This window comes from Aquarana catesbeiana, linkage group LG04 (assembly GCF_042186555.1).
Source record: "Aquarana catesbeiana isolate 2022-GZ linkage group LG04, ASM4218655v1, whole genome shotgun sequence".
Classification (NCBI taxonomy): Eukaryota; Metazoa; Chordata; class Amphibia; order Anura; family Ranidae; genus Aquarana; species Aquarana catesbeiana.
The window spans coordinates 232,151,770-232,163,192 of record NC_133327.1 but is presented as its reverse complement, the minus strand read 5'-3'; the positions used below and the strand labels follow the sequence as shown (position 1 = coordinate 232,163,192).

General features: G+C 51.7%; 1 protein-coding gene across 1 annotated transcript in view; it reads left to right on the top strand.

Annotated features, from left to right (window-relative positions):
- Positions 1-7,756: 7,756 nt before the first annotated feature.
- TBL1XR1 (TBL1X/Y related 1) overlaps positions 7,757-11,423 on the top strand; it is a 262,070-nt gene continuing 258,403 nt past the window's right edge. Inside the window, exon 1 of the mRNA XM_073626244.1 lies at positions 7,757-7,923. The gene's annotated coding sequence lies outside the window, so the exon portion shown is untranslated. The remainder of the gene's footprint in view (positions 7,924-11,423) is intronic.

Sequence of the window (11,423 nt, the reverse complement as noted above, 5' to 3'; positions counted from 1 at the left end):
TTCGCCGCTGACAGCTGAATGTAAAACATAAAAGCAGACAATTAAAAGTGAGTAAAAATGGTGAAAAAAAAAAACCAGCGTGGGGTCCCCCCCCCCAATGCACACCAGGCCCTTCGAGTCTGGTATGGATTTTAAGGGGAACTTCACACCAAGATTAAAAAAAAAAAAAAAAAAAAAAAAAAAGGGGCCTCCAGATCCCCCCCCTCCGTATGTGAATGAGTATCGGGTACATAGTATCTCTACCCATTCACAAAAAAAGTGTCAAAAAGTAATAAGCACACACACAGTTTTTAAAAAACTCCTTTATTAAAAAAATTAAAAAGTGTCCCCCAATGTAAATCCATCATCAATCACGCTGCCCACTGCACCCAAAAAAGAAAAAGATGCCCCCGCCGTCAAATAAGGCTGACTACCTACTGCAGGGTCCACCGCCTGACGTTTATATAGATAAGGGGCGGGGCCACCTGGCTACGTCACCTGGTGGTCCTGCTCCCTTGGGTTATCATGGACCAGTGCATGCCGAGTTGGTGACATCACAAGGTGTGGAACCATCAGGTGACGTAGCCAGGTGGCCACGCCCCTTACCTATATAAGAAACGTCAGACGGCGGAGCCAGCAGTAGGCAGTCAGCCTTCATTGACGGCAGGAGCGTCTGTTTTTTTTTTTCTTTTTTGGGTCCAGCGGGTGGCGTGATTGACGATGGACTTACATTGGGGAGACTATTTTTTTTAAATAAAGGAATAGTCAAAATCTGTGTGCGTTTTAATTACTTTGTGACACTTTTTTGGTGAATAGGTAGAGGTACTATGTACCCGATACTCATTCACATGAGGGGGAGCTGGGATCTTGGGGCCCCTTCCCTAACCACTTGCCGACCGGCTCACGCCGATATACGTCGGCAAAGTTGTTAGTTCCCTCGAATTGCCATACGGGTACATCTGTACCTTTAAAGGACGATAGAAGCGTGCCCGCTGCACAGCGGGGGGACCCGATGCGTGTGGCCAGTGGACGAGATCGCCGTCGGCTGTGCACGAAAGCAGGAACAGAGATTTGTGTGTATGTAAATACACAAATCCCTGTTCTGCCAGGAGAGAAGAGACATATCGTTTGTTCCTACTAAGTAGGAAAAACGAAATGTCTCTTCCTCTAGTTAGTCCCCTCCCCCCACAGTTAGAACACACCCAGGGAACACACACTTAACCCCTTGATCACCCCCTAGTGTTAACCCCTTCCCTGCCAGTGAAATTTACACAGTAAAGAGTGATTTTTTTATAGTACTGATTGCTGTATAAATGTCAATGGTCCCAAAAATGTGTCAAAAGTGTCTGATCTGTCCATTGCAATGTTGCAGTACCGCTAAAAATTGCAGATCACCGACATTACTAGTAAAAAATAATAATAATAATAAAAATGCAATAAATCTTTAACATAGTTTGTAGACGCTGTAACTTTTGCGCAAACCAATCAATATACGCTTATTGCAATTTTTTTTACCAAAAATATGTAGAAGAATGTATATTTTGGCCAAAACTGAGGAAGAAATTTGTTTTTCAAAACATTTTTGGGGATATTTATTATAGCAAAAAGTAAAAAATATATTTTTTTTTTCAAAATTGTCGCTTTTTTTGTTTATAGCGCAAAAAATAAAAACCACAGAGTTGATCAAATACCACCAAAAGAAAGCTCTATTTGTGGGAAAAAAAAAGGACGTCAATGTTGTTTGGGTACAGCATCGCACGACCACGCAATTGTCAGTTAAAGCGACGCAGTGCCTTATCGCAAAAAATGGTCTGGTCATTAAGCAGCCAAATCATCCGGTCTGTAAGTGGCTCGCTCCAAAGCATCCCCCCCCCCATGCTGAGGGCATGTGGCCTGGTAGGGTTCAGGGGGGGGCGCTCGCCCCCCCCTTTCTTGAACTGCCGGGCTGCATGCATAGATAGGGTGCCCCAACAACGACACCGTCTGCCTGGAGTTTGCATGTTCTCCCTGTGCCTGTGTGGGTTTCCTCCCACACTCCAAAGACATACTGGTAGGTTAATTGGATCCTGTCTAAAAAATTGTCCCTAGTATGTATGAATGTGTGTTAGGGACCTTAGGTTGTGAGCTCCTTGAGGGTAGGAACTGATGTGAATGTACAATGTATATGTAAAGCGCTGAGTAAATTGACGGCACTATTTAAGTACCTGAAATAAATAATAAAAGGGTCTGGTATGGATTTTGCAGGGTACTCGACGCCATTTTGTTTACATTTTGGCATGGTTCCCCTTAAAATCCATACCAGACCCTAAGGGCCTGGTATGCATGGGGGGGGGCCCTCACTTTTTTTCCACATTTTTAATTGGCGTTTTTTTTTGTTTTACATTCAGCTGTCCACGGGGAACCCACGGACAGCTGATGAGTCATCGGTTGTTAAGAACGCGGCGGCCGGCTTCTCGACCCGCTCCTTAGCAAAAAGCTATTCGTCAAAAAACAGCGTGTGATACTGCCAGATACTGCCAGCTAAACCCTGGTGGTAATCATCGCATGCTTTTTTACTCTCCGGTTCGTTTGTGAATTGGACTTAAGAGCTTTTTATGTGATGTTTACCAGCACTTTTTTTTTTTCAGGTGAATATCGCATGTTATTTTTGTGTGTGTGAATTTGACTTCATTTACCGTATGCGATAATTTATGCAAATGAGTAACATGATCGCATGCAGTAAATCTTAATGAATTGACCCCTATGAGTGTATAGCATTATGTGTTGCTCTGCCGATGTGTGTATAGCTGTGTATAGTGGTGTATACTATGTGTGTATGGCTGTGTACAGTGGTGTGTATAGTGTTGTATGCTGTGTGTATAGCAGTGTGTAGTGCTGTGTACAGTGTGCATGTGTAGTGTTGTATGCTCTGTGTGTATAGAGTGTGTGTACAGCAGTGCGTGTAGTGCTGTGTGTATAGCAAGCGTACAGTGTTGTATGCTGAGTGTGTAGTGCAGTGTACAGTGTGCGTATAGCAGTTTGTACAGTGTTGTATGCTGTGTGTGTGTAGTGTTATGTATAACAGTGTAGTGTTGTATGCTGTGTGTGTAGAGTTTATGTAGTGGTGTATGCTCTCCGAGTTTAGTAGTGTTGTGTACGCTCTGTATGTGTGTATAGTAGTGCTGTATATAGTGTTGTATGCAGTGTGTATATAGTGTTGAATGCAGTGTGTATATAGTATACGTTGTGTGTAGTGGTGTATAGTGTTGTGGTGGTCACCGGTCCCGGTGTTGTAAGCAGTGTGTAGTGTAGTGTTGTACACAGTGTGGTGTGTGTAGTATAGTGTTGTACACAGTGTGGTGTGTGTAGTGTAGTACACAGTGTGGTGTGTGTAGTGTTGTACAGTGTGGTGTGTGTAGTGTTGTACACAGTGTGGTGTGTGTAGTGTACACAGTGTGGTGTGTGTAGTGTAATGTACACAGTGTGGTGTGTGTAGTGTACACAGTGTGGTGTGTGTAGTGTTGTACACAGTGTGGTGTGTGTAGTGTACACAGTGTGGTGTGTGTAGTGCTGTACACAGTGTGGTGTGTGTAGTGTTGTACACAGTGTGGTGTGTGTAGTGTTGTACACAGTGTGGTGTGTGTAGTACACAGTGTGATGTGTGTAGTACACAGTGTGGTGTGTGTAGTGTTGTACACAGTGTGGTGTGTGTAGTGTTGTACACAGTGTGGTGTGTGTAGTGTTGTACACAGTGTGGTGTGTGTAGTGTTGTACACAGTGTGGTGTGTGTAGTGTAGTGTACACAGTGCGGTGTGTGTAGTGTACAAAGTGTAGTGTGTATCGTTGTACACAGTGTGGTGTGTGTAGTGTAGTGTACACCGTGTGGTGTGTGTAGTGTAGTGTAGTGTACACCGTGTGGTGTGTGTAGTGTTGTACACAGTTTGGTGTGTGTAGTGTAATGTACACAGTGTGGTGTGTGTAGTGTTGTACACAGTGTGGTGTGTGTAGTGTAATGTACACAGTGTGGTGTGTGTAGTGTAATGTACACAGTGTGGTGTGTGTAGTGTAATGTACACAGTGTGGTGTGTGTAGTGTTGTACACAGTGTGGTGTGTGTAGTGTAGTGTACACAGTGTGGTGTGTGTAGTGTAGTGTACACAGTGTGGTGTGTGTAGTGTAGTGTACACAGTGTGGTGTGTGTAGTGTAGTGTAGTGTACACAGTGTGGTGTGTGTAGTGTTGTACACAGTGTGGTATGTGTAGTGTAGTGTACACAGTGTGGTGTGTGTAGTGTTGTACACAGTGTGGTGTGTGTGTAGTGTAGTGTACACAGTGTGGTGTGTGTGTAGTGTAGTGTACACAGTGTGGTGTGTGTAGTGTTGTACACAGTGTGGTGTGTGGTGTGTGTAGTGTTGTACACAGTGTGGTGTGTGTAGTGTAGTGTACACAGTGTGGTGTGTGTAGTGTAATGTACACAGTGTGGTGTGTGTAGTGTAATGTACACAGTGTGGTGTGTGTAGTGTAATGTACACAGTGTGGTGTGTGTAGTGTAATGTACACAGTGTGGTGTGTGTAGTGTAATGTACACAGTGTGGTATGTGTAGTGTTGTACACAGTGTGGTGTGTGTAGTGTTGTACACAGTGTGGTGTGTGTAGTGTTGTACACAGTGTGGTATGTGTAGTGTAGTGTACACAGTGTGGTGTGTGTAGTGTAGTGTACACAGTGTGGCGTGTGTAGTGTACATAGTGTGGTGTGTGTGTGTAGTGTACATAGTGTGGTGTGTGTAGTGTTGTACACAGTGTGGTGTGTGTAGTGTTGTACACAGTGTGGTGTGTGTGTAGTGTAGTGTACACAGTGTGGTGTGTGTGTAGTGTAGTGTACACAGTGTGGTGTGTGTAGTGTTGTACACAGTGTGGTGTGTGTAGTGTTGTACACAGTGTGGTGTGTGTAGTGTAGTGTACACAGTGTGGTGTGTGTAGTGTAGTGTAGTGTACACAGTGTGGTGTGTGTAGTGTTGTACACAGTGTGGTATGTGTAGTGTAGTGTACACAGTGTGGTGTGTGTGGTGCAGTGTACATAGTGTGGTGTGTGTAGTGTTGTACACAGTGTGGTGTGTGTGTAGTGTAGTGTACACAGTGTGGTGTGTGTGTAGTGTAGTGTACACAGTGTGGTGTGTGTAGTGTTGTACACAGTGTGGTGTGTGGTGTGTGTAGTGTTGTACACAGTGTGGTGTGTGTAGTGTAGTGTACACAGTGTGGTGTGTGTAGTGTAATGTACACAGTGTGGTGTGTGTAGTGTAATGTACACAGTGTGGTGTGTGTAGTGTAATGTACACAGTGTGGTATGTGTAGTGTTGTACACAGTGTGGTGTGTGTAGTGTTGTATACAGTGTGGTGTGTGTAGTGTTGTACACAGTGTGGTATGTGTAGTGTAGTGTACACAGTGTGGTGTGTGTAGTGTAGTGTACACAGTGTGGTGTGTGTAGTGTACATAGTGTGGTGTGTGTAGTGTTGTACACAGTGTGGTGTGTGTAGTGTTGTACACAGTGTGGTGTGTGTGTAGTGTAGTGTACACAGTGTGGTGTGTGTGTAGTGTAGTGTACACAGTGTGGTGTGTGTAGTGTTGTACACAGTGTGGTGTGTGGTGTGTGTAGTGTTGTACACAGTGTGGTGTGTGTAGTGTAGTGTACACAGTGTGGTGTGTGTAGTGTTGTACACAGTGTGGTGTGTGTAGTGTAATGTACACAGTGTGGTGTGTGTAGTGTAATGTACACAGTGTGGTATGTGTAGTGTTGTACACAGTGTGGTGTGTGTAGTGTTGTACACAGTGTGGTATGTGTAGTGTAGTGTACACAGTGTGGTGTGTGTAGTGTTGTACACAGTGTGGTGTGTGTAGTGTTGTAGACAGTGTGGTATGTGTAGTGTTGTACACAGTGTGGTGTGTGTAGTGTAGTGTACACAGTGTGGTATGTGTAGTGTTGTACATAGTGTGGTATGTGTAGTGTTGTAGACAGTGTGGTATGTGTAGTGTTGTACACAGTGTGGTGTGTGTAGTGTTGTACACAGTGTGGTGTGTGTAGTGTTGTACACAGTGTGGTGTGTGTAGTGTAGTGTACACAGTGTGGTGTGTGTAGTGTTGTACACAGTGTGGTATGTGTAGTGTTGTACACAGTGTGGTGTGTGTAGTGTAGTGTACACAGTGTGGTATGTGTAGTGTTGTACACAGTGTGGTATGTGTAGTGTAGTGTACACAGTGTGGTGTGTGTAGTGTTGTACACAGTGTGGTGTGTGTAGTGTTGTACACAGTGTGGTGTGTGTAGTGTTGTACACAGTGTGGTGTGTGTAGTGTAGTGTACACAGTGTGGTGTGTGTAGTGTTGTACACAGTGTGGTATGTGTAGTGTTGTACACAGTTTGGTGTGTGTAGTGTAGTGTACACAGTGTGGTGTGTGTAGTGTTGTACACAGTGTGGTGTGTGTAGTGTTGTACACAGTGTGGTGTGTGTAGTGTTGTACACAGTGTGGTGTGTGTAGTGTAGTGTACATAGTGTGGTGTGTGTAGTGTTGTACACAGTGTGGTATGCGTAGTGTAGTGTACACAGTGTGGTGTGTGTAGTGTTGTAGACAGTGTGGTATGTGTAGTGTTGTACACAGTGTGGTGTGTGTAGTGTAGTGTACACAGTGTGGTATGTGTAGTGTTGTACATAGTGTGGTATGTGTAGTGTTGTAGACAGTGTGGTATGTGTAGTGTTGTACACAGTGTGGTGTGTGTAGTGTTGTACACAGTGTGGTGTGTGTAGTGTTGTACACAGTGTGGTGTGTGTAGTGTAGTGTACACAGTGTGGTGTGTGTAGTGTAGTGTACACAGTGTGGTGTGTGTAGTGTAGTGTACACAGTGTGGTGTGTGTAGTGTTGTACACAGTGTGGTATGTGTAGTGTTGTACACAGTGTGGTGTGTGTAGTGTAGTGTACACAGTGTGGTATGTGTAGTGTTGTATACAGTGTGGTATGTGTAGTGTAGTGTACACAGTGTGGTGTGTGTAGTGTAGTGTACACAGTGTGGTATGTGTAGTGTTGTACACAGTGTGGTATGTGTAGTGTACACAGTGTGGTGTGTGTAGTGTTGTACACAGTGTGGTGTGTGTAGTGTTGTACACAGTGTGGTGTGTGTAGTGTTGTACACAGTGTGGTGTGTGTAGTGTAGTGTACACAGTGTGGTGTGTGTAGTGTTGTACACAGTGTGGTATGTGTAGTGTTGTACACAGTTTGGTGTGTGTAGTGTAGTGTACACAGTGTGGTGTGTGTAGTGTTGTACACAGTGTGGTGTGTGTAGTGTAGTGTACACAGTGTGGTGTGTGTAGTGTTGTACACAGTGTGGTGTGTGTAGTGTAGTGTACACAGTGTGGTGTGTGTAGTGTTGTACACAGTGTGGTATGTGTAGTGTTGTACACAGTGTGGTGTGTGTAGTGTAGTGTACACAGTGTGGTGTGTGTAGTGTTGTACACAGTGTGGTATGTGTAGTGTTGTACACAGTGTGGTATGTGTAGTGTAGTGTACACAGTGTGGTGTGTGTAGTGTTGTACACAGTGTGGTGTGTGTAGTGTTGTACACAGTGTGGTGTGTGTAGTGTTGTACACAGTGTGGTGTGTGTAGTGTTGTACACAGTGTGGTGTGTGTAGTGTAGTGTACATAGTGTGGTATGTGTAGTGTTGTAGACAGAGCATGTCTCCGTCACTTTGGGCCGGCCGGTCACACTGGTGGTGTCGGATGTGGGAGCCGTTGGCTGGCTCTCTTCTAATATCTTTGTACATTGTGCCTCGATTCCTCTCCAGCCTCATCAGTGGAATTACTGCCCCCCTCCCCCACCTCACCGATTCTCTACACCCCCTCCCCCATCCCGGGTAATAAGTGACTATTAGTGCCCGCTCGGTGTGTGGGAGGGAGCCGACCATCCGGCCACCATCTCCAGGTAAGTGTCCTTGTGTTTTGTAGTGGTATTGGGGTGGGGGATGGGACGCAGGTATAGTGTATGTCATGTAGCGCTGTCAGTGTCCGTAGTGTTGTAGAGGGAATCCCTGCCTGAGAGGCTGACTATGGGGGAGGGGAGGCTCTACTAATGGCTGACTGTTAACCGCTTCCCTGCTGGAGACAGACTGCTGCCCATCCCCCTCCCTGGGACACAGAGGAATGCCGGCCCTTCCCCCACCGCATGCTCCTTAACCCTTTCCTGTGTGCTCCAATCAGAGGACACCCTGCTCTGTCATAGGCAGGAAACACTCTTATGTGTGTGTGGGGGAGGGGCCCCTCATGTCAGTGTGTGGGGGGAAGGGCCCCTCTGTCAGTGTGAGGGGGGAGGGGAAGGGCCCCTCATGTCAGTGTGGGGGGGAAGGGCCCCTCTTTCTCTGTGTGTGGGGGGGGGAAGGGCCCCTTTGTCAGTGTGGGGGGGAAGGGCCCCTCATGTCAGTGTGGGGGGAGAGGGCTCCTCTGTCAGTGTGGGGGGGGGAAGGGCCCCTCTGTCAGTGTGGGGGGGGGGGAAGGGCCCCTCTGTCAGTGTGGGGGGGGGGAAGGGCCCCTCTGTCAGTGTGGGGGGGCCCCTCTCAGTGTGGGGGGGAAGGGCCCCTCTGTGTGTGGGGGAAGGGCCCCTCTTTCAGTGTGTGTGTGTGGGGGAAGGGCCCCTCTGTCAGTGTGTGGGGGGGCCTCTGTCAGTGTGGGGGGGGGGAGAGCCCCTCTGTCAGTGTGTGGGGGGGCCTCTGTCAGTGTGGGGGGGGGGAAGGGCCCCTCTGTCAGTGTGGAGGGGGGGCTTCTGTCAGTGTGGAGGGGGGAAGGGCCCCTCAGTGTGGGGGGGGCCTCTGTCAGTGTGGGGTGGAAGGGCCCCTCTGTCAGTGTGGGGGGGGAGGGCTCCTCTGTCAGTGTGGGGGGGAAGGGCCCCTCTGTGTTTGTGGGGGGGGAAGGGCCCCTCATGTCAGTGTGGGGGGGGGGGAAGGGCCCCTCATGTCAGTGTGGGGGAAGGGCCCCTCTTTCACTGTGTGTGGGGGGGAAGGGTCCCTCTGTCAGTGTGGGGGGGGAAGGGCCCCTCTGTCAGTGTGGGGGGGGAAGGGCCCCTCTGTCAGTGTGTGGGGGAGGAAGGGCCCCTCTGTAAATGTGTGGGGGGGGGGGAAGGGCCCCTGTCAGTGTGTGTGTGTGTGTGTGTGGGGGAAGGGCCCCTCTGTCAGTGTGGGGGGGGGAGGGCCCCTCATGTCAGTGTGGGGGGGGGAAGGGCCCCTCTGTGTGTGGGGGAAGGGCCCCTCTTTCACTGTGTGTGGGGGGAAGGGCTCCTCTGTCAGTGTGGGGGGAAGGGCCCCTCTGTCAGTGTGGGGGGGGGGGAAGGGCCCCTCTGTCAGTGTGGGGGGGGAAGGGCCCCTCTGTCAGTGTGTGGGGGAGGAAGGGCCCCTCTGTCAGTGTGTGGGGGGGAAGGGCCCCTCTGTCAGTGTGGGGGGAGGAAGGGCCCCTCTGTCAGTGTGTGGGGGGGGGAAGGGCCCCTCATGTCAGTGTGGGGGGGGGAAGGGCCCCTCATGTCAGTGTGGGGGGGGAAGGGCCCCTCTGTGTGTGGGGGAAGGGCCCCTCTTTCACTGTGTGTGGGGGGGAAGGGTCCCTCTGTCAGTGTGGGGGCAGGGGCCTCTGTCAGTGTGGGGGGGAAGGGCCCCTCTGTCAGTGTGTGGGGGAGGAAGGGCCCCTCTGTAAATGTGTGTGTGGGGGGGGAAGGGCCCCTGTCAGTGTGTGTGTGTGTGGGGGAAGGGCCCCTCTGTCAGTGTGGGGGGGGGGAGGGCCCCTCATGTCAGTGTGGGGGGGAAGGGCCCCTCTGTGTGTGGGGGAAGGGCCCCTCTTTCACTGTGTGTGGGGGGAAGGGCTCCTCTGTCAGTGTGGGGGGGGAAGGGCCCCTCTGTCAGTGTGGGGGGGGGAAGGGCCCCTCTGTCAGTGTGGGGGGGGGAAGGGCCCCTCTGTCAGTGTGGGGGGGGGAAGGGCCCCTCTGTCAGTGTGTGTGGGGGGAAGGGCCCCTCTGTCAGTGTGTGGGGGGGGGAAGGGGAAGGGCCCCTCATGTCAGTGTGGGGGGGGGGGAAGGGCCCCTCATGTCAGTGTGGGGGGGGGAAGGGCCCCTCTGTGTGTGGGGGAAGGGCCCCTCTTTCACTGTGTGTGGGGGGGAAGGGTCCCTCTGTCAGTGTGGGGGGGAAGGGCCCCTCTGTCAGTGTGTGGGGGAGGAAGGGCCCCTCTGTAAATGTGTGGGGGGGGGGGGAGGGCCCCTGTCAGTGTGTGTGTGTGTGTGTGTGTGGGGGAAGGGCCCCTCTGTCAGTGTGGGGGGGAAGGGCCCCTCTGTGTGTGGGGGAAGGGCCCCTCTTTCACTGTGTGTGGGGGGAAGGGCTCCTCTGTCAGTGTGGGGGGAAGGGCCCCTCTGTCAGTGTGGGGGGAAGGGCCCCTCTGTCAGTGTGGGGGGAAGGGCCCCTCTGTCAGTGTGTGGGGGAGGAAGGGCCCCTCTGTCAGTGTGTGTGGGGGGGAAGGGCCCCTCTGTCAGTGTGGGGGGGGGAAGGGCCCCTCATGTCAGTGTGGGGGGAGGGAAAGGGCCCCTCATGTCAGTGTGGGGGGGAAGGGCCCCTCTGTGTGTGGGGAAAGGGCCCCTCTTTCACTGTGTGTGGGGGGGGAAGGGCCCCTTTGTCAGTGTGTGTGGGGGGAAGGGTCCCTCATGTCAGTGTGGGGGGGAAGGGTCCCTCATGTCAGTGTGGGGGGGGGGAGGGCCCCTCTGTCAGTGTGTGTGTGTGGGGGAAGGGCCCCTCTGTCAGTGTGGGGGGGGGGGGAAGGGCCCCTCTGTCAGTGTGGGGGGGGAAAGGGCCCCTCATGTCAGTGTGGGGGGGGGAAGGGCCCCTCTGTCAGTGTGGGGGGGGAAGGGCCCCTCTGTCAGTATGGGGGGGGGAGGGCCCCTCTGTGTGTGGGGGAAGGGCCCCTCTTTCACTGTGTGTGGGGGGAAGGGCTCCTCTATCAGTGTGGGGGGAAGGGCCCCTCTGTCAGTGTGGGGGGAAGGGCCCCTCTGTCAGTGTGTGGGGGAGGAAGGGCCCCTCTGTCAGTGTGTGGGGGGGGAAGGGCCCCTCTGTCAGTGTGGGGGGGGGAAGGGCCCCTCATGTCAGTGTGGGGGGAGGGAAAGGGCCCCTCATGTCAGTGTGGGGGGGAAGGGCCCCTCTGTGTGTGGGGAAAGGGCCCCTCTTTCACTGTGTGTGGGGGGGAAGGGCCCCTTTGTCAGTGTGTGTGGGGGGAAGGGTCCCTCATGTCAGTGTGGGGGGGAAGGGTCCCTCATGTCAGTGTGGGGGGGGGGAGGGCCCCTCTGTCAGTGTGTGTGTGTGGGGGAAGGGCCCCTCTGTCAGTGTGGAGGGGCCCTCTGTCAGTGTGGGGGGGGGAAGGGCCCCTCTGTCAGTGTGGGGGGGAAGGGCCCCTCTGTCAGTGTGG